Raw genomic sequence first — 22,480 nt, 5'->3', positions numbered from 1 at the left:
CTCTCTGACCATATAATTCATAGAGAAAGCACTCGCTCACAGTGGCATACTCTGGGTTACATTTTTCTCTGCATGCCTTTGACCGTGGTGACCTGGAATGGAGTGGATGGTGGGGGTATGGGGGAGGGCTATAGAGAAGGAACCTTTGGATCCCTGATTTCTGTTCTCTCGTGTCCTGTTAAAATCGAGCACATTGGCGAATCACCCTTGAAGCCCCAGGACTGAGAGACCAAGAGTCAGCCACAGCAACTATTGCCCCCCAGTGCCTTCACCAACCAGACACACGCGCACTCCATGTGTGACACACAAGCACCCCGTCACATAGGCAGTGCTCTCAAATGTCACTTCTGTTGCTCATCTGAAGTCACGGCCATGGGATTCACACCCAGTCAGTCAGACTCCAGAACTGCCTTTCCTCCAACTTAAGCTTTTCCTGTGAGCCCAACGCAGCTTAGAGAATGTCAAATGAGCATGCTTACTGCCCCCTCTCAACTCTGTATCACCTTCCTTCTGCTGTCAGCTCCCACCACTTACAGATCGGAGGCCACACTCCAGTGTGGGAGGGGAGTAGGGGGTTCTAGACCAGCCCCTCAGCCCCCAGAGCTCTCATCTACACATCTGCCTGGTATTCAGGGAGTGATGAGGCATCTGCTTCCCTCAGTAGGCGTGTGGCCCTGGGTGCAGGGGTGGTCTCTGCTCTTCCCTAATAGCGCCCACATACCTGTGCTGGAGGTCAGCTAGCTTTATCCAGGGGCACATTCATGCTCTGTGTTGATATCTTAAGTTGCTGGTCATGGATGGTGTCTTCAATGCCATTTTCTCTTTTTTCTTCTTTTGCAGCAATGGATGGTGTGCCTTTTATGATTTCTGAGAAGTTTTCTTGTGTTCCAGAAAGTGTAAGTTTTATGCATGATTGCCCTTCCCCTCTGTCACCCCTAGCCTGAAGTTCCTCCATCCTTATTTCCACAGCACACTCTCTACCCCTGCTGGAATCAGGTCCCCTCCCCCATCCCAGTCCCCAGGAAGCTGAACCCTGCTGCACAATGACAATGACTTCCTGAGGGCTGGGGGCAGGTCAAGCGCTCATCTCTGGCTTGTTCAGCTAATACCTTACCTAGCAGCTACTTGAGAAATGAAGGAAAAAATAGCTGGTAGGCGGCCAGGTATGTTGGCTCAGGCCTATAGTCCCAGCACTTTGGGAGATCACTTGAGGCCAGGAATTTGAGACCAGCTGGGGCAACATAGTGAGACACTATCTCTACAAGAAATTTTTTTAACTTAGCTGGTTGTGGTAGCACATGCCTGTAGCCCCAGCTACTTGGGAGGCTGAAGCAGGAAGATCATTTGGGTCCAGGAATTCAAGGCTGCAGTGAGGTATGATCAAGCCACTGCACTCCAGCCTGGGCAAGTGAGACCTGTCTCAAAAATGAATGGCTGAGGAATGGGGATAAGAGCGAGACAGACTAGCAGACAAGCTCAGATGCAATTGAGCCTTTTCCATGTCACACATGATTAAATTGAACCACACTTCACTGGTTGTGAATGTTTTGTTTTCTGAGTCCAGCTTCGGAAGTTTTGTTCTTCCTCAGTTAACAATGACAATTTCCTACAGAAAGGAGTCTGCTCGTTTTCCCATTGTCCATTGTTAGGACTCTGTGCTGATTGCATATCTGCCCTCCTCTGTGTGTGTGCAGTGCCTTTAGCTGTGGTCCCCTGCTCATGCCAGGCCAGCACTGACCCCACGACATATGTGCACATGCTTGCCCAGGCCAGGTCAAGCCATCCTTAGTGATAAAGCAACCAAGTGGTCTGGCCAGGACCAAAGGCTGAATTCCAGACCATGGGAGGCGCCCGCCGTTCATGGCACTGGGGGACTCTGGCACTCCTGGGGTGCTCTCTCAGATGGTGTCTGTCCCAAGGTGGCAGTGGCCTTCTCTCAGCTGCTCAGGCCTGGTCCATGCCGGCTCAGCAGACTTGTTTCTGGTTTTTATTCTTTCTGTGAAAGTTTGCCTTGAATAGCTACTAAACGTGAAGGCCCCAGTTTGGGCACCAGCTAAAGAATCACTCAGTGTTTTTCTTGGATCCAGCTTAAAACCACCCGGCTTGCGATTTGACCCGCTCTCTAGTTTCCATTTTCATGAAATATAATAGGCCTCCTCTGAACCCTTCTGGTAAGCAGCTTAATCTTGAAAAATGCTCATGACGTGACATGCGGAGCTTGAGTAACTTCAGCCTACTGGCTCACCGCGTTGCCATGGAGATGCTGGCGCCTCTCCTGCGTTCCTGGGAGAGGCTGCTCTGTCCTGCTCACCAGCTCCAGTTGGGAAAGTTTAGTGGGTAGTTAGAGCCTAATGATACAGCAGCTGGACCTCTGCTGGATCCCGGCGATGCGGGCAGGCTGCCCTGCTCTCGCACCACTCAGGCTGGCAGCACAAAAAGAGCCAGACTTCTGTGGCTCCTGGCAGAGCAGCCCTGGAGCGGAGTGTCTGATCCAGTGGTCCTGTCCCACGAGCACCCTTGTGAATGTGCTGCTGCGGATGCTGCCACCTCAGCAAGCACTCGAGGTCGCAGACTCTGCTGCCCAGTGGCCGGCACTTCCTGCTCGTGTCTCCTTTAGAGCCACAGCCCAGCTAGGAGGGCCTGCCCTGCCCATGCAGCCTTCTAACAGGCCAGGAATTGGTGAAGGGATTTAATCTGTGGCTGCATCTCCAGGAGATGCTGAGCTGGTGTTGAATCCAGGTCCTTAGACTCCAGGGCCAGCCTTGCAGGAAGTCCCTGTTTTCAGCTGAGGTCTAGCTCCACTCTCAACCCTGGGCTACTGCAGTTCAGAACCACAAAGATCCCAGCTTTCACCCGCTCATCCTGGCCTCTAGCTGCCAGCCTGGGCTCCAGGAGGCGGGGCTGCCCCTCTCAGGAATACAGAACACTAATATGCCCAGGATGGACTCGGAGCAGGGTGCAGACTATCCTCTGGCGTTTCAGCCCAGACTTCTGTGGGCCTCCAATTCACTTTTGTTGCCATGTATATTTGATTTTTCATTCTGTCTATTGAAAAAAATCAGCATTTTCAAAAAAGGTCCCCAATCTTCATGAAATTACAGAAATGCCCATTAAAATGCAGTGTTATCATTTCTTTTACATGTTGATACTACAGATGATAATTGATAGGCAGTTTTCTCATCTCGCTGGCATTTCCAAAGACCTGCAGTTCCCAGCTCCTTTCCTGGATCCCACAGACTCCTGCAATTTCCTAGCCCTCGGCCCCATGTAGGCACAGTGGTCAGGGCGGCCTCTGGTGAAAGCCTTGGGCACTGCCAGCCCTACAGCTGCAGAGGAAAGAGCACACATTGCCTGTGCTTCCTTTGGTGGGGGAGAAAAGGGGCATGTGGATCAGCCGTGGTCTTCCAGGAGGCCTGAGCTCTCCTGGGTGCTGCAGATACATAACTACACAGGGGGGCTGGCCCCACTGGCAGCCACATTCCTGCAGCATGCTCTTTATCACCCCTCCCTTTGCCCTCACAAATGACCAAGTCACATCACCAGGCTTCCAGCGGAAAGTGGATAGAGAAACACTAGATCGCATAGGTTAGTTTGAGATTTCACAATTGTCATGCATAAAAGCAAATGGGAAGGTGCATTTTCCAGCATTTAAAAGGGGGACTTGATCTGTATTTTCAGATGCAACCCTTTGATCTCTTGGGAATCACCATCAAATCTCTAGCAGAAATTGAAAAAGAGGTAAGCAAGCTGCCCGGGTAGGGGAGGTTGGGACCTGGGCCACCACTGGCCACACCTGGGATCTCTGTCCTGCATTAGGGATCCATCCCAGGGAAGGAAGGGTGGGTGGGGATGCCTTTCTGAGAGAAAACACTTTCATTTCACTCAAATTTATTTCTTAGAAGAAGTAACTCACTTCTAATGTATTTATTGCTTCCAGTCAAATATGACCAACATCTTGTCTTCTCTAAGCCAGAAGGTTTTACATGACAGACAGAGCCATCAATTCTGCTTCATTTTTTAAAAATGTCTCAGCTCTGAGAAGGTGGAGGTTGGGGACAGGCACGGGGTTGTTGACTTTTCTTCCTTTTTTTGTTTTATTATTTGCCACCAGTAGAGGTCTTGAGAAATAACTCAGCCTCTTCATGATTTAGAGCAAGCGTCAGAGTACCTTCCATTGTGCTTGATAAGCTAGACCCCATTAGGCAGCCTGGTTTGAAAGAGTTTAGATGTTTTCCTAATGAGAAAGAAAGCAACCCAGGATTGGAGTACAGATAACTCTGAGGAGAGAGAGGTGAGGGGATGGAAGCAACCTGGAGGTGAGACTGCCAGCGTTGGCCCTGCCGCCCCAGGTCAGCGTCAGGTGTGCATCTCCTCTTAGGGTAGCAGGTTGTTGAGCAGCCACGCGCCGCAGCCAGCCTCCTCCAAGAAGAACATTTGTCTCAGAGATGGAAGTGGCAGAACCATTTCAATATTCTCAGTTCCTTTGGGTTTTCTCTTATGTACCCAGCTAGCAGAAGCAGGTTGCATTATTGAAAGATGACTGAAATCAAGGAAAATTGAATTAATGTCGTACAACAAATATCTAAACCTGTCATAGCAAAAACAAGACAAAAAAGCCCCCCTTTTGTCTTTGATTTTCAATAAATCATAAAATCAACCTGATTATCATCTATAGATTCTGTGTGTGGTAACTTAGGAAAACAATGGCTGGCTACTACATTTGAAATATAGGTGCACATAGACTTTCCCGTCTGCCCTTCTCAAAAGCAAGGCAGCTGTGAGTGGTTCTGAGGGCCGCCTGCATGGGGTGTAGCCTAGGGAATGTGGGGAAGGCCCTTGAGGGGCTGCTCCAGCTGCAGGTGCCAAGCGGGGCAGAGGTCACACCGAATGACATGCGGGCAACCCAGCTCCATCTCTGGCAGGGCGAGTCACGCCTCCTCTGTTGAAAGCAGGGACGACAATAGAACCTACCACATACAGGCAAGTGCTGGCAGCAAGTGCCCTGTTGCCATGGGGAGCTGCGCTAGGTAGGGGCAGCTGGCCCAGTGTCCAGCCCTCTCCCCTCCCACCTGCCCCAGTCTGCCTACCTGTGGCCCTGGTGGTCACACCATTTGTTTAAGCACCTGCTGCATGCTCAGCTCGGGGGCTTAGGGCTTTACATACATCATCACTGTCCCCACTCCAGACTGACCAACAGTCCTCACCCCTCCCCGTTTATCTTAGAGGTAAAGTAACTGGTCCCAGACAAGACGAGACCAGCATGTTGTACTCTCCATTGTAACAAGAAGCCTGCAGCTCTGTGTCGCTCTATAGGGCTTTCTGGGCTGGTGGGGACAATGGGCTTGGAAGGCCAATTGGCTCAGGTCCCCACCCTGGCTGAGCCTTCGAGGTATAGGGATGGGGTGAAGTCGGCGAGGGCCCCATGTAGGGCCCAGGGCATGTGATGTGGTAGGAAGTGCCCTACTGGTAAACCTTAATTCTCATCCCTACTCTAAGGACTGGTCCAGCTCTATTTCATAGAACGCATGTGTTGATGTTGGATGCCAGGAGTCAAGGCACAACTGCCCTGGCAGGCACAGAGGTGGGAGACCTTCAGAGCCAGCCACCTAGGCGGGAATCTTCTCCCTCCCACTGACCTTTTTGAGCCTCCATTTCCTTTTCTGCAAAATCAGAATAGTAACAAAAATATTTAACCCCACAGTAGGTATGGATTTAACAGCACAGTCCTATGAATGGCCTGGGCAGCACCTGCCCCAGTAGCTACTCACTGCTGCTGTTGTCATGTCATTATCGTTGTTCTCATGACTGTTCCCTGTCCAAGAACAGGTGTGAGGGAATGCAGGCCTACCTACACCAGCCTGTCCTCCTGCTCTGCTGTAGGCCCGAGAGCACCATGCTGGTGAACGAAGCCAGCTGTATCTCTCATTTTTAGTGATGGCTTAAAAAAAAATAGGTCTGCATTTGTATTGAAGTAAATTAAAGTTGACATAAAATGTGAGGAAATGGGGAGAGGTTAGAAAACTTGAACCATAAGAAGCATCGCCGCAATTGTGAATGCCACAAAGATGTTCCTTTAACATGAGGATGTAAGAGTCACTTCCACCTGCCCTCCGCTTGCATTACCGGTAATTACCATGTTGACGTCCACACTGGCAAAAGGGCTCCTTCATCAGTGCCAGAGGATTTACTCCATAAATAAACGCGGAGTTGCTCCTTTCAGCCATGGAACTTACATCGTCGTGGGAGCTGGGGGCCAGGAGACATGGCACATGGGCGCTTGTGCTGTCACTCCTTCCTGTCACAGCAGGCCTGGCTGCCCTGGTGAGGGGCCTGGGTGGAGAGCTCTCGGCTCACACACTTGCTTTGCTCATGATAAACGTTTGTGTTTTCCTCCACCAAACCAACCCCACCCCACCCCTCCCACAAAGATAGAATGGAATAGATGATGGTGGGCTCGGGGACACAGAACTGTGACCCTATGTATCCTGCCCATGGGATCACACTTGGGATTCCCAGGCACAGTGGGAAGCCCAGCATGGAGGAGGGGCTGCTTCGTGCTGGCAGGGGCTTCCCCCATATCCCTCTGTACCCTGGGGTAGGAAGCCTGGACTCAGGAAGTGAAGTCCCTGCCAGAATCCCACAGCAGTGATAGAGCAGTAACTCAGGGTGTCCCAAAGCCAGGCCCAGCTGAGTACACTGCCGTTTTCATCCACTAAAGGGTAGCCCCAATTTCAAGTGAAACAGAAGTGCGTGCCCTTAAGGCAGCATGTTCTGCCCATCCAGAACTGAGGCCGTTGTGCTTTCCTGCCAGCACGACCCAGCCTCACTGTGCCCTGCCTGAGGGATGTCTCTAAACTGAAGCCCCAGGCCAGCCGCTACCATTTGGCCTCAGGGACAGGTCGTGACTATGTCTGCCCTGAGCATGGTGGTTAGGGACAGGACCGAAGAGCCTCCAGTAAATGCCAGCCACCAGAGCCAGCCGTCACAGCTGCCTCGGCTCCCCAACCCCAGCCGGGACCCACAGAGAACCCCAGCCCACTAGGCCCAGGAGCTGCCCAGCCCCCCGTAACTGATGAAGAGGAACAGGTGTCGCCTGGTCATGGGTGAGCAGTGCACCCCCCACAATCCTGGCGAACCCTAGGGGGATGCACCACTCAACCCTGGCAGCCAGGGAGACCTGGCCAGAGTGCAGGCCAGAGCCACTGCCACTCCAGCTCAGACACCGGAATCTACAAGGATGCCGGGGGCTCTGTAGATGGTGAAGAGGGTCTGGACAACCCGGGGTAGGGGAAGCATCTGCTGCGTGCGCTTGGCCCTGGGGCAAGTCCTCGGCTCCCCGACCCCAAGGTGGAGTGCAGGCCTGAGCATCCCACCCCAGGGTGCACAGTGGTCAGGGCCCCTCGTCAGAACACCAGTCAGATGCACAGGATTTCCCCAGGAGTTGTGTGTGTCACACTTGGGTTGAGTTTCATGAAAGATGCCCAAGGAAAGTCATGTTTAAAGGTTAGAACCAACATACATGCCACTGAGCATTTTGTAAAAAAATTTCCACAACTTTGGAGAGATGAAATCTCTCATGATCCAGTCGTGCTCCATGTGGCGTGGGTGGCTATGAATGAAAGGAAGCTGTGGTTAATAGAGAAATCTAAACGCAAATGCTGTCACTCTCCCGGCTCCGGTGACATCGCAGTGACCTCCTGCCTGGCCTCATCTTCCTACAGCCTGTCTCCCTGCCACACATCCATCCTCGTGCAGAGCAAGGACCTCCCTCCTCCCAGACCCGTAAAAATCATTCTGAGGCATGAGAAAGGGAGTTTTTGCTCATCTTCCTTCAGCTGCAGGAGGCGACAGGGGAGCTGTCCAGTGGCAGTGTCTCAGCTGCAACGGGCAGTTTTCTGGCCCTGGCCCCACCTGCCCACGCCTCGCCCCTCCCCCGTGGGGCTGGGCGGGCCAGCTTGGCTCTGCAGGAGGGCAGTGAGTGCCCCTGGAGCTGCGGTCCCAGCGAAGCCCATACGTCCTCGGGCTGCCCAAACAAAAGGCTGTCTGTGTTCGGGTCTGGAAGTGCAATTTCGTCGCAGGCCCCGTGATGAAGCGTCTTCCCTCAGAGTAGGAAGATGAGCATATAAATATCCTCGGTCTCTGCCGCTCTTTATTTCCCTTGTAAGCAGTTGCCCCATTTCTCCAGCTGATGGATTCCCCATCGCAGCATGGGGAGCTCCCGGCTCTGCCGACCAGACAGCAGCTTTTGAAATAACCCCCTCGTATGGTGACCCATTTATCTTCTCTCCCCACCCACGACCCCGCCCTGGCCTGGGGCTCAGGCAGCCCAGTCTGCCTCCCACTCAGACCTCACCACCCGCCAGGAGGCTGCAGCCCCGGTGTGGGCTACGAGCTGCCAGTAACTACCTGCAGGCTTTTAAAAATAGGAGCGAGCAATTCCTCTGATGAGAGGGCTCCAGCAGGTGAGGAAGCTGGAGTGCCTTCTTGGCCCCACAGAGCCATGTCCCCACCAACTGCAGCCTCGTGCAGGCCTCCATGCTCACCCTTCCCTTCTGTGGGTGCCACAGGCAAGAACGTGGCAGAGGGAAGCGCTCGTTAGCCTACCACGCTCCTGGTGGAGCAAACAGCCTCCATTTTCATTCTACTTTAAAGCTGAAAGACGAGGGAGAGCCTAATTAGTAAAGGGACGATCTAATATTAATCACTCCCTTAAAATTGACAAGGGAGGCAGTTCATTTAACCACTTAATTGCTACAGGTTTTTATGGGCTGCTGTTTGCAGACATATTTAATGAAGAAGTTATAAATCTAAGGGAGCTTAAAATTTTAATTTTATACCTAAATATTTTCCTTGTTCTCATGTTTGTAGTCAATCCTCAGGAGTGTAGTCACGTGGAATGTTCTTTAAATGAACATATTTGCTAACTGGCATGATTTCAGTTTTTAAAACATTGGTTCCAGCAATTAGGCATTTTTTTCAGTTCCCAAATGACTAGAGAAATTCGTCTTGATTATAATTGCTCTTAGCCACGCATATCTAATTTGTGTCTTTTTAAGTGTTAATTAGTAAACAGTTTGAACTGACATCTTTATGTGTTTGTATGTTGAAAAATGGGGCTTATTGCTTATTTAGCTTGGGGCCGATTCCACTAGCATTTACGTCATGACGTTGAGGTGAAATTAATGAAAATACATTTGGCAGCATGAGGTAAAAGGAATTTTTGAATTCAACTTTTGGATGTCCTCTTCACGTGGGCTTCTGCGGGCCCTTTCAGAGGTTAGGGTGAACTTGGGACTCATGTCCAGCAGGAGGAAAATGATACGGAAGACTCCTGTATCAGTAATGAAATGGCAGAGTCCCAATTTTATAAAAGCGAAATGTTCCTATCCCAGCATAAATTGTTTATTCTTTCTACTTTTGGAAAGCTTTCCTTGTGCTTATTAATGTTAACGAATTTGTGGAGGGAAATGGTGGAGACTGCAAATTTGTGGTCCCTTTGCACCATCTAGTGGTAGAATCTTAAACTGCAACAGGAAATAAGGTGCCTTTCTCTACCATGAAATTCAATGTTTTCACCATCCAGAATCCTTTTTATTTCTGTATTTTTCGGTCAGGAGCTGAGATGTTAGGGAAAGAAATCTGCACGCTGCATCTGTTAAATAAAAGTTAGGTAAAGAAATAGAAATTAATTTGTTATGCACCCCCTTTGTATATTGTGCAAAGGCACGAGCTGCCACCCAGATTCTTATACACTGAGTTGATAAAATCCCAGCCCAAAACAAAGAAACCTACATGAACCAGGTAAATGAATGGCCTTGCAGAAGTCATGGAAGAAGGTTAGGTACGTAGCCTGGGACCACCATTTCATAGACGCTCCAGGATCTGACCACAGCGTAGGAACCACTGTTTTACGCCATAGACAAGATTAATTATTTTCCCATAAATTGCAGGGGACCTTTTGGGTAGTTTATCATCTTAAGCAGCTGCCCTGCCGATCGGAATTGATTTTTTTATATTTAGTGTTTTTCCTGAGTACCAAGGTCGAACATATTTATAAAACAGCGAACATTACAGGGACATGTAAAGTAGAAGGTGAACGTCTGTCAACGCCCACCCATGGGGTTCACACACACGCACTCACACACACATTGGCTGGCAGGCTCACACTACGACCATGTTCTGTGACTTGCTTGTACACACACCGGTAGGTCCTGTACACCTTTGCACATCAGTTTGCAGATCTGCTCGTTCTTTGTGATGACTACGTGTTGTCCCCTTTTATGATTATGCCCTAAGTCATTTGCCCAATCCACTATTGATGGATGTGTGGGTTCTTTCCAGTCACCTGCTACTCCACGGCTGCTAGGATCTCCCTGCGCATATTCGTCTGCTGCCCTGGGTCTGTCTTTGGAAGAGTATCTGCCCCTGTTTTGCCTTCCAAAAAGAGTGAGCCGGGTGGAAGCCCTACCCACTGTGCCTGAAGGGGTCTTTCTTCACATCTGTACTCAAGCCAAGCAGGGGATGTGTAAGGCTCCACATTGTTTAATTAATCATCTTGAGCTACTTTTAACGTTGAACACCTTTGTGTGCGTTTACTGGCCATCTGCATTTCTCATGTGAACCTTTCCTGTTTGCCCTTGCTCCGTTGCTTTCTATTGGCTTTCTATTCTGCCTTTTCCATTAATTTTTAATAGTTATTTATGTTTTAAGGAGTGCAACCTTTTGTCTATCATAAATATGCACACCTTAACTGGTTTCTTTTCACCTTGTAAATGATGCATTCAGCTATACAAAAGTTTTTAAATTTCCGAGGGCAATTTTGTCTTTGTTTTAATGTTTTATTTTATTTTTGGCTTCATGTCACACTAAGAAGGTAACAAAAACATTAATCCCTATTGTTCCCTACTCTTCTATATTTTAATGCCTTAAAATATTAAATACTTTCAACTACGTAATCATCTGAAATTTATTAGAACGTTAGAACTAGAACCAGCTTTCTTTTATCCTAAAGTGTTAGCTAGTTTTTTTTTTTTTTTTTTAACATTGGAATTCTTTGCTCTGTGACTTTTAAATGCCATCTTATCATATTTTGTTTATATAAGTGGACATTTTTCTTGACTCCATGCTGCTCTGTTGTTCTGTGTTTATATTATTGCCACACTGTTTGGAATTATATAGCTTTATAATGAGTTTTAATATATGGTAGGCTTAGTTCCCTCTCCTTTCCCCCACAATCTTCCTAATTATATTCACATGACTATTCTTCCAGCTGAACTTTAGAATCTTTTCTGGGAGGGAGGAGGTTCCAAATAATCCATTCTAGATTTTATTGGAGTTGCGTTGAGTACATACATGCTTGGAGGAATAATTGATATTTTACATAGGGTGTCTCTTTGTCCAAGGACAAGGCATATACCTCTTGTTTATCCAGGTCTTGGCTTATGATACTCAGCAGCATAGAATGATTTTCTTTGTATAGATCCTGCACATTTCTTCTGAGGTTATTTCTCACACTTTATGCTTTGTGGTTCTTGTGAACAGGATCTTCTTTCATTCTATTTTCTGTCACTTACATGCAAAGAAGCTGTTGACTTGCCGGCCTCATTTCAGAGCTGGCTGCCTTGCTGGCGCCCCTTGCCGTCTCTGATCGCGTTCCAGTTCCTCTTCTCTGTCCAAGGCAGGCCATGGCACCGTGCCACCGCCCTCAGACTCCACAGTGGGCCTTCTTCCTCTCCATGTCTTTTCCTCGTCCTGTGATTCTCTGTCCTTGGGCCTCCTGGCCTCTTCTGTGTTTTAGTGGAAGTTTGTTGTTTCAGTACTAACCCTTCATGCTGCATTCTGGCATGCTATTTACAGACTTGTCTTTTTTTATTTTTATCATATTAAAGAATTAGCCATCTATGTCTATTTTTCCAATTTTTTAAAATCAGAAATGGATGGTGGCATTTGATAAAAGTCTTTTAATCATCTATTGAGATGATCATGTTTTTTCTCCCCAGCATATTAATATGGTGAGTTGTGTTCACGGAGTTCTTAATTCTGAGAGTCTTGGACCCCACCCTCTTGGGTCTCATCGACAGCAATGTCAACTTAGCAGTCTTAGCAGCTGCCGCCACACAGGGTGTTCCCACGGTGGCCTAGGGCATTTATCACGTAAATAGGAGAACTAGGCTGAGCCCACGGAAGGGAAGCCAGAACAGAGACCATGTTTGCCAGACAGAATGACCTGCCCTGGTCACAGTGAGGCGTCTGCCTACTCATGCCAAAATGGATTTCAAGGTGAATGCGTGGTCTTCTGCAGTCCTTCACAGAGGGATTTTCTGCCTTCTCCTTGTGGTTTTGGGAACTCTTACCCTCAAATTTTAAAGTCATACCCAAAAAGATGAACTGGTAGAAGGCGGCTTGGCATGTATGTAAAAGTAAGCATCGGGACGGGACAGATGGTGGGCGGGCACCTTCCCCCCTGTAGCTGGTACTGGAATTTGTGGTTTTCAATATTGTCTACAAATAGTCTAGAAGAGAGGAAATACAAATACCCGCTTCTTAGGTGGGATTCTGGTGGATTTTGACATGCTAACTCAACTCGCGGGGAGCCCCAGGGTTGTCTGCAGACCCAGAAATAGCATTTATTCAGCAGCAAAGGCATCTGATTGTCCACAGCCCCACCCAGAGCCCCCATCCAGAGTGGGTCTGGCTGAACAGGGCCTGCAGGGTTCACAGTGAAGGAGGCGGAGGAGAGAAGGGCACATTTGGCATCCTCCACAAAATGTGCTTTCTCCCAGTTTTCTTAAAATATGTAGTCTTCTCAATCTTTCGTTTTCCTACTGTTATAGCCACTAGTACAAGAAATATTTTTCTTTCTTATTTTGTCCCCATCATCCCACACACGCACACACAAAATACAATCACGGTGACAAGAAGATGGCAATCAACACTGCCTGGCTGGGCACTGTGTAGGGAGTGGTGAGGACTGTGGCAAACTGAAAAGCACACATCTCTGTAAAGAAGCAGCCTGTGCTCACCTGTATGAGGCTGGTAGTCTGCCCTATGAGAATGAGGGTCTGGAATTGCCATCTGCCCCCCTTTTTTTTGCCCAATCAAATCTGGACAAACGGTGTTTTATGCAAAAACTCTTCACTTTTCAACGTTTATAACTATTTTGGAACACCATACAGGCCAACATTGTATGACCCTGAAGCTTACACACTATCTGCAGAGAGAAACAGACACAAATCATGCCCAGACTCAGCTTCACCATCCACAGGGAGCACACCGTGGGCTTAGTACTTGACATGCATGAGTTACTGGGCTGAGTGACGGGACAGGCCCTCACAGCCAGGCCCAGAGGAATCAGGGCTGGGCCGACACACTACAGCTGCCTTCAGGACTAAGACCAGAATGCCCTTCCACCTCCCAAGAACTGAGCTCCTAATCTAACTGCTTTCTCTTGACGTTGAACCATGCCCAGAGCCTGCTACATCCCTTTGCTCACCATCCGTCTGCCTGTCTATCCATATGTCTGCCTCACCATTTGCCCATTGGCCTGGCCATCCATCCATCTGCCATCCACTCTGGGCCACACGTCCTTTGCCAGGCTCCAGAGCTGCAGAAATGGTGGAAACTCCACGGCTGCCCTGCGCCTGAGGAGGGTATGGAGGGAGCTGTGGGGGCCCAGGGGCTGTGATCTGTCCTCCTCAGGGGAAGGGGATATGCTTCCCAGAGAACACGCCCCTCTAGCTGGACTTAAGGACAAGCAAGACTTGCCACCCAAGGGAGGAAGAGTGTTTCGGATGGCGACAGCAGCACTCAGGAAGACACAGGCGTGGCCAGCCCGGGCATGTTTGGAAACAGCGCTGGCAGGAAGAGGAGGGGGCAGGTGGGAGGAACCAGGGCTGGAAAGACCTCTGCAGAATCTGTTCAGACCTCAGTGGGGTGTGGGCTCTGGGCCCTGCCACAGGGCGGGGAGATGGAAGTCATTTCATCTGCTCCCAGACACTCTAGCCAGATCCTGGGAGAGCCAGATCTCGGGTGGAAGGCGCTTTGTGAGCTGAAGATAACCTGAGGGTGAGGGGGCTCTCCTGGCCCTGAGCTCAGGGAGGCCAGGGCAGGGCGTCCCTCAGAGGCTGACCCTCAGTGATGCCATCTTTCCAGGAGTCACATGCTTGGAGCGGGAAGTGGGAGGGGCTTGTGCCAGTGAAGGTGGATGAAATGCCAGGGACACAGCCCAGAGAGAAAGGGCCGAACCTGTGGATGGCCATGCATTCATTCGGCGACTGTGACAGGGCCACTCCAGGCCGTCCACATGGCAGTGCTGCACCCGGCCGTGAGTGCAGCAGACAGATGGGCTGCTGCTCCTGGAGCTCATGACCCTGGGAATAGGGGCTGAACCAGGCTGGAAGAGGAGGAAGTGCACACGCCAGTGGGTCCCCATCCAGCTCCCCGTTCATGCTCAGGACCCCCACTCACTGCTCTCGGAGGAGACCTGTGAGCTGCCTGGGAAAGCCCAGATGAAAACAGAGGCATCCCAGCCCATGTGGTAGCCTTTCTCTGGGTGATGTTTGCTCACTGGACCAGGCTTCCTAGCATTTGCCCAGCCTCTCTGATGCCTCTGGAACTATAGTTCAAGTAGGAAACATGGACTTGCATGGAAAAAAGGAGAAGGCTCAAACCGTGGTGTCAGGTGGCCACACGCAGGCCTGCCCCTCTCTGGCCTCGGCCTGCCCTCCCGTTGCTTGAAGGAGGGGACGCGTTCAGGAGGTCCAGACCTGACATTGCTGAGGTTTAACTGAGCACCCTGAGGGTCACTTGGGCCCACCAAACCAGTGCTGGGAGGGATCCCAGAATCTAGCTTAAACGTCAGCAGGTGGCCAGTCCCCAACACACAGGGGAGGCCTGTGGGGTGAGGCCCTTCAGGGTCCCCTGAAAACAGGGTTTCAGGCCTCAGCATATGACTCCCAGAGGGCTGGGCTGTGGCCAAGGGAGCCGAGGCCGTGAGAGTTCAGAGTCAGAAGAGAGCCCGGGTTGTGGCCAAGGTCCTGGGAGTGCCTAGATAGGGCAGGACAGGAGCATTGAGCGGATGTGAGGTGGGGGGTTCAGGAGAAGCAGCCAGGTGGGGCCGCTGTGCAGAACCTCCCCACCTGCCCCTACCTATGTGGGCCAGACCCAGCTGCCTGCCCAAGTTTCCCCTTCAGTGTGTCCACCCCTGCACCAGGCTCTTCTCACTGGCTCGAGCCTTGGCTCCTCAGTCCCTGCACCTGTCCTCACCTGGACCCCTCCAGGCCTGCACCAGCCCTAGCCCTGCCTTCTGAACTATGCCTTTCCGGGCCATTTTGTGACTCACTGCAATACCAACCGGCGTTGCTCATTCGCTGACATCTGGTGGTCTGGCCCCACCTCCAAATCACAGCACTGTGAGAGGTGGGTACAGACACTAGCCCTGACATACCTTGAAACCTCAGGGAGTGAGATCCTCCCCTGGTCTTCAGTTTCCCTGTCTGGAAAACCCAGGTGCTGCCTGGAGCCCTCTGGTGTGACCACCACAATGTCAGTGAAGGAGGGCGGGAAGGACGTGTGTGCACTTGCCTTTCCCCTCTGTCAGAGTGTGTTCTGTTCACTGCTTTCAGGCAGTGGTTCTCCCCCTGCCTGACCAGTGAAATCACCTGAGTGCTTTAAGAAATGCTGGTGTCCACCTCCGCCCCATCCCAGGAGAGCCCCAGCATCACTGTGGTTCAAACCTTTGACTCTGATGCATAACCAGGGCTCGGTTTTTATTACCCTCAGGGTGTTGTCAACGAATCGTCCTGGTTGCTGCTCACCACCCCTTTGTGAGTACACAGCCCCCTCTTTGCCTGTGAGGCTGGAGCTAAAGAGACTTTGCCTTCAAGGTGCAACTGGGAACCACAGTGGCACCTCCCACTGCCAGGACACTGGCCTCACTATGGGGAACGGCCTTTTGGAGCTGGGACTCTCGCACTGTGGCCTGAGAGGCCTGGTTCCCAGGGCTTCCAGGAAAGCCCCTGCAGAGCCCCTGACAGTGACGTCTCTTTCCTGGGAGAGCCCCCAGGCCCCGCTGCTGTGTTGCTTCAGTGGCAGCTGATGCCCACCAGAGGGCGCCCCGGCCCCGAGCTGCTCAGTTGGACTTGGCTTTGCAAACCAAATGCTTTTTAATTGAAATTTTTTTTAATTCAAAAAGGATTTGCTGTTTGTGCGCGAGTGCAGGTTTTCCTTATGCAGGAGACTAATGTCTTGAGTAAACAGATCCGGGCCCAAATCCACCTTCAAAGGTACTCACTGTTTGCCCAAGGGAGTGAAAGGGCTTCCAGAAGCGGCCTAGTCTCTTGGGCAAACACGGCAGGGAGAAGCGGTGGGGCAGAGGACCAGGACGGCGTCTGCGGGAAGGGTTAGCTGCAGCCCGAGGGGGATTATGTCGGGGGACATATGTTGAAATTGCATTTGGAGAGTTAGGGAAAACAAGGGGGAGGGTAGCGCTTCTCTCCAGCCAAATAACCTAAAAAGGGAAAAAAATCCCGAGGGAGAGGGGTGGGAGGGGACAGCAATCTGTGCACAACCCTGGCCTTTCTGGGGCCCTTGGTGCCTCAGGCGTCGAGTCAGGAGAAGGCAAGTGTGTGAGGTCATGACTTTCTCTGGCCCCAGAGCATGAGCAAAATAGGAATTTAGCCATCCATCCTTGAAGGCCCAGCCATGCCCCTCCCTGTCCCTACTCCTGGCCACAAAGACTGGGACAAGGCACAGTGTCCCCACTATGGCTCCTCTACTGACCAGCCAGTTGCTCACCCTGGCCTGGAAGTGTCCTGCTCCCCTACCCACCATCCAGAAAGCCCACTCCTGTCTCATCCAGGCAGGTCTACAGGCCCGACCCCAGGTCCCTGCCTGTGGACACGCTGGGCTGGGACTCAGCCTCCCTCCACTGGCTCTCTGGGGCTGGTCAGCCCCGACAGGGCAGTAGGGGTCTGGCACAGGGCATTCTTCTTGTTTGAGCGTCACTTCACCCCTGCTGCCTGCCCCAGGTGGGCATCTCCCTACTTAGCCTTGAAGCATCCAAAGTGTAGCTCCCCACCCCCTCCCCAGCCCCTCTCCACACATCACATGGTCTCTGGCCCTTCCCTCTCTGCATGTCCATGTCCATGCCCAAGGCCCAGTGATTGTGTCATGAAATTGTCTAAACTGGTCCCCAGACCAGCAGCATTGGGTCACTTGGTAGCTATTTGAAAATGCACCCCAGACCTACTGGGTCAGAATCTGCATTTTTCCAGGACCCCAGGGGACTGGTGCATTCTCAGGGTTGGGAGGCCTGTTCCATCTCTCGCCCTGGAGGTGGGTCCACACCTGCCTCCCACACTGGGCAACTCTTTCTCTAGAAACTTTACCCCCTCCCCCCAGAGCAGCTCCTGCTGAGGTCCCTGGGCATGCTTAACACCCAGCCTCTGACCCTAGCCCCAGCCTCTAGTCCTCCACCTTGAAGTGGAGGCCTGTCCTCTTGCCTTCTGACCCTGTGGCTCTTTTTGAAACACCCCGACCCCTGTGGCCCAGCCACCCTGCCCTCTCCTCCCCTCGCCCCTGGTTCCACACATGGTGCCTAGCCAGCAGCACTCCTGGACTCTCCTCGGGTCCTCACCACAGCTCTCCTGTTCTCTCCCAAACTGAGGCTGATGGCCTAACCATCCATGTCGTTGTCTCTGTGGAAACAGCTGTAGGCCCTCTGTCCTGAGCCCCCACTATCCTCATGGGCATTGGGGCTCCATCAGGCTCTCCTCTGTGCCTTTGCACCTGCTGTTCTCTGTGCTGTCAATGCCCTTCCCTGGTCAGGCCCCTTCTCTGCTTCTGAGAAGTGAAGGCCCCACCCCATGAAGCCCTCCTTGCTCCCTCGTGGCCTCCAAGCCCTGTGCATCTGCTCTGGGAGGCGGCATTTGTGCTGGGCCGGGATGAGCATTCCCTCCGCTGCTACCCTGTGAGCCCTGAGAAACGGGGACCTCGGTGGGGGGCTGATGCCTGGCCCCAGCACAGGGTGGATGTCGCTGGGTGCTGGTAAAGCCAAAGGGAATAAATTGCTGCTATTCCTGCTGTGCACGAACTCAGGCAGCCACCAGGTGGCAGTGTCATCTAAGTCTTTGCTGGGGCGCTTCCAATCGGGCCGTCACCCTCCTAGGAGCCTGGGTCCCTGACCTTGGCCTGTGTCCTGGGCATTAGAGAGCAAACAAGTGAGAGTGCTGTGGCCACAGTAGATGTTCAGTGAGTGCTTGTCAGTGCCAGGGTGCAGCGGGCCCTGAGCTTCCTTCCATCATCCTGTCCTCACAACAGGTCCTAGGAGTAGGACGCATCAGCCCACTTTAAAGACCAGTTCACTGAGGGCCAGAGAGGAAAAGACACTTGCTGAGAAGAGCCACCCACAGCCTCTAGTCCTTCCTTAACCGCCCCCCCCACCTTCTGGCAGCAGATGCTGTCAATAGGGGCCACATCATATCGTCAGGGGTCACTTCAGCTCAGGGGCCACAGTCTGGTCAACCCATTGTCCACTCAGGGACAGGGCCATCCTTGGCCCATCTGGGACCCGTGTCTGTCCATTCGTCCTGGGTCTGCAGAGTCTGCCTTAAGCAGGGGTGGCTGTGGTCCCACAGCTGGGTTTTGGGTCTGCTAGCTACCACAGCTTCCCCATCCTTTCTCCACTTTCAGAGAAAAAGCCCTCCTGTACCCCTTCATGCTCTGATGGCTTGAATTCTGCTCTGCTCCTGGAGGCCTCAGCCCCTGCGGCCCCCCTTACTGGGCGTGGCCCCGGCCTTTGCTGCAGGCAGCCCACTGTGGGTGGTTGGGGAGGGCAGGGCAGGCCCAGCCTTGACAGCGCACCTGAGGATGGGCCATAGGGACCCCTACAGCACTCCCTGGGCTGGGTGCGGTGCTTGGCCTCCTGCTGGAGTGGTTTAACTGCCTTGTTCCCAAAAGCCTCCCTTCCTGGCCCACCCATCCCCAGGTGTCCCCCAAGGAGCTGCATGTCATGGTGGTGGCAGCCCCGCTTCCATCTATTCTGTGGGGGAGGCTTCTGTGTGGCAGCTCTACTGCTAAAGGTTTTTTGAATATTCAGAATGTCTGGCAACCACTGGCCTGACCTAAATTTCTCCTTCCTGAAACTTGGATGACCACACAGCTGCCTTAGCGTAGCGTTCCAGGCCATTCCCCATAACCCCAGCCCGGCCCCAACAGCCTCCCAACTGCACTGTCCACTATGCCTGGCCAGGCAGCTACAGGCCTGTCCCTGCCCAAGTGGGTACTCCTTACCTATACCCACACCTGCGCCCACCCTCTGCACTTGGGCACTGACATCCCAGCTGGCCTTGGGTGGACTGCTGGCACCCCTTCCCCCCATCAAAAGTACTTAGCCCTTCCCTGAGTTTCCATCAGATTTGGAACTCCTTCCACCACCTGGGGTCAGTTTGGAAACTCAGTGTTGAGCAGGAGGGTTAAGCCCTGGCGTAGCTAAGTGGAGGAAGATTGCTGCCCCAGGCAGTTGCCCTGGTCCAGCTCTGTGGCCTGCCCCATCCCTCATCAGGGATGGTTCCGACAGTTCCTTGAGCAAAGCATGTGGAGGTATGGTGTGGCACTGGGGACAGCTTGGGAGGCCCCTTCCTGGGTTCTGGGTCACCCAGGAGACATCCATGAGGAGACATCTCTGCTTCCAGCAGAGAAGCACAACAGGGGTGTCCAGAGCTTGGTGCTTCTTTTAGGTTTGGGGTTGAGTCGAGAATCTGCCCCTTGCCTATGGAGCATGAGACTGTCCTGCCAGGCAGGAGGCCAAGACCCCTAGCACAGACCTGTAGGTGGGGGCTGGCAAGAATTTGCTGGTGGCGCCACGGCTTTGCTCACTGCTGGCGCTGTGGTCTCGCCTTACGGGGGCAGGCAGGGATGGGCACTGTTCACAGGCACAGCATGTGTGCTCAGAGGGCCCGCAGAGGGCAGGCTCTGGCAGGCACCAGTCTGGCCAGCCACTCTGCGTTTGGAGGCCCTCAAGGCAGCCTCTGTGCCTCTGTCTGCCCTGGGTCTACAGCCTCTGGTGTCCCGAGGACTAACGATGTCTCTCTGTCCCCGCCTTCCCCTGCAGTATGAGTACAGCTTCCGCACGGAGCAGAGTGCCGCCGCCAGGCTCCCGCCCAGCCCCACCAGGTGCCAGCAGATCCCGCAGTCCTGAGCCAGCGGCCACCTGCGGGGAGAATATGACCGCCAGACTACTGACCAGGCGGCTGGGGCTGCGGGCCATTCCCCTCCCTCGCCCGCCCCCCTCACCTCCGCCACCCTTCCTCCCACACTGCCCACCAGGGCAGCCCGGGGACTCTGAGCAGCTGAGTGGATGTGTCCTGTCATCAGCTTGCCTGACACGGCACCCCAGCCTCCCTTGGGGACATCATTCATAACCACAACTAATCTGTGTGTGCTGTAGTGACCAGCAACTCCTAATGTGTCTGTGTGATGACCAGTCATCCTACAAAATCCCCACCCACCACAGAGTCACCCTGGGGCCCCAGGTAATTGCTCCAGTTGCTCAGTGACACCCACCCTTCTCTCCTGTCACCTGCCATGGCAGATGCCACTAAGCCACTGTTTTCCCTCCTGGAAGACCCTGGTGGTTGGCGGCTTTGCATAGGACCCTCAGGGCTAGCTTATTATTCCAGGCCCAGGGCTGCCTGTAACAAGTCTCCCTCCCCACGGTATTTCACAGCACCCTGAGAACATGCGGGAGGAGGAAGCCAGCAACCCTGGCAAGGCCCCTGCCCCTCTTTGGACATCTCTTCACACGGAACGCCTGAAGACCAGGAGCAGCATGCCCCATAGCCCGTGGACGGGATGTTGCTTTATGGAGAGGGCCCTGCTTGGCCCCCCACTGGGTGCCATGCTCGTCCACGGCACCCCCACCAGGGCTCATCTGTGGAACAACCACGTGCCAACAACAGCTCCAGCTGCCTTGGCCCTGTACCCTGACCCAGGGACTGCAGAGACGCACCCCTGCAGGGCCATAAACGACCACTCCGAGAGATACCGGCCCTGGAAGGGTATGGGCATGCAGGTACCCAGGCCCTCTCCAAGCCAGACTATGTCTTGATGGCATCTGCAAACAGAAACACATTCTGATAAGTCCCTCTGACCCAGGTCAACAAACTCGGGCCAGAACTGACATTTCTCCTGAGTGCCCATTGGTGCTGGCATCCTCACAGTGCTGGGCGTCAAGTCTGCTAACCACACGCATTTGCCAGAATGATGGTTGTTGGTGCCTCTAGCAGCTCGGCTTTGCGGCATCTGATATTTCTCCTCATTTCTTAGAGTGTGGGTGTCCTATATCTTTAGGTCCATGAGGGCTTATGATGCATTGGGCTGCAGTGTGGGGCCATGGAGCCTTGCCTCCCCAGGGAAGGCCTTCCCGCTGTAGATCCTGGGGCGGCCCACAGGCTGTCCATGGCCAAGGCCCGAAGGAGCAGGAGGAAGCACCGGCCAACGCAGCTGGCCAAGAGGCAGCGGGGCAAGAAATACCTCAAGTCCCTGCACCGCCCCTCGTCTCCAGGCCCCGCGTGGGCCCATCTTCCTCCTGGGTCACCCCTGGATCTTCACTTGGATACCTCTGAGTTCTGTGGACAAGGGGAGCGGTTGCTTTGCACCACCTTCCCTGAGACCCGGACGCCCTTGGTGGGGGCGGCCTTCCCATGCCTTCCAGGCAGCGCAGCACAGGAAAGAGCAGTTCATGGGACCTGCCAGGTCCCAGAGGGCCCGTGGGGTCACGACAGGAGTTGTGAGGACCTGTCCTGGGACTGACATCCAGGAGGGAACTGAACGGACTGGCCTCAGACGTCCCTGTTAAAATAGGCGGGTGTGTTTCTGAGGAGCCCTGTGGAGCCCACAGAACCTGTGTCTACTGCTGCTCTTGCGGTGGTGGCTGCTTCAAAACCAAGCAGCCTGTGTGACAAGGCCCAACAGAGGGTGGCGTCTGGCAGACTGGGGGTGACAAGAGGGCCAGGGGCAGAGTTCTGATCACTTCTGCTTGCTTCATTTTGGTTTGTGCACTTTGTCCTTCGACCTCGCTTCATGCCCTGGTTCTGAGATCCTCCCGACGGTGCTGGCGGCCCTTCCTTCCCCCTCAACTGGGAACAAGGCCTTTCAGTAGCCCTGAGGTCCCGGGTTCCTCAAAGGTCGTGACGCAGGATCCTTTGTCAGCGAGCCGGGAGGCAGCCAGCAGTGAGGGTGGGGCCTGGGGAAAGGAAGAGAGGAACCCGCAACCCCCAGTGACATCCCCACAGGTCCTGCTTGAGCTGGGGGCCCAGCCAGGCATCCTCGCCCCATGCCCTCCTGCAGTTGCTGGGATGGACAGGGCCACCACAAGAGGGCAAACCCCGTGGACTCAGGCAAGCAGTGTGACCTTCCCTGTAGCACTACAGACTTAAGAACATTGACTGTGAAAGTTGTAGTAAACGGCAGCTTAAGGTCG

At 53.0% G+C, this 22,480-nt stretch overlaps 1 non-coding gene across 1 annotated transcript in view; it reads left to right on the top strand.

Moving 5' to 3' along the window:
• The window catches only part of LOC103260851, a 74,417-nt gene extending 53,567 nt beyond the window's left edge, over positions 1 to 20,850 (top strand). Inside the window, exons 2-4 of the transcript XR_002481980.1 lie at positions 841 to 896; positions 3,679 to 3,738; positions 20,111 to 20,850. This is a non-coding gene — a transcript (uncharacterized LOC103260851). The remainder of the gene's footprint in view (positions 1 to 840; positions 897 to 3,678; positions 3,739 to 20,110) is intronic.
• The last annotated feature ends 1,630 nt before the right edge of the window (positions 20,851 to 22,480 follow it).

This window comes from Carlito syrichta, unplaced genomic scaffold (assembly GCF_000164805.1).
Source record: "Carlito syrichta isolate Samal-C Ts95f unplaced genomic scaffold, Tarsius_syrichta-2.0.1 Scaffold303365, whole genome shotgun sequence".
Lineage (NCBI taxonomy): Eukaryota > Metazoa > Chordata > Mammalia > Primates > Tarsiidae > Carlito > Carlito syrichta.
The sequence above is the reverse complement of the archived record's forward strand: the minus strand, read 5'-3'. Positions and strand labels throughout refer to the sequence as shown.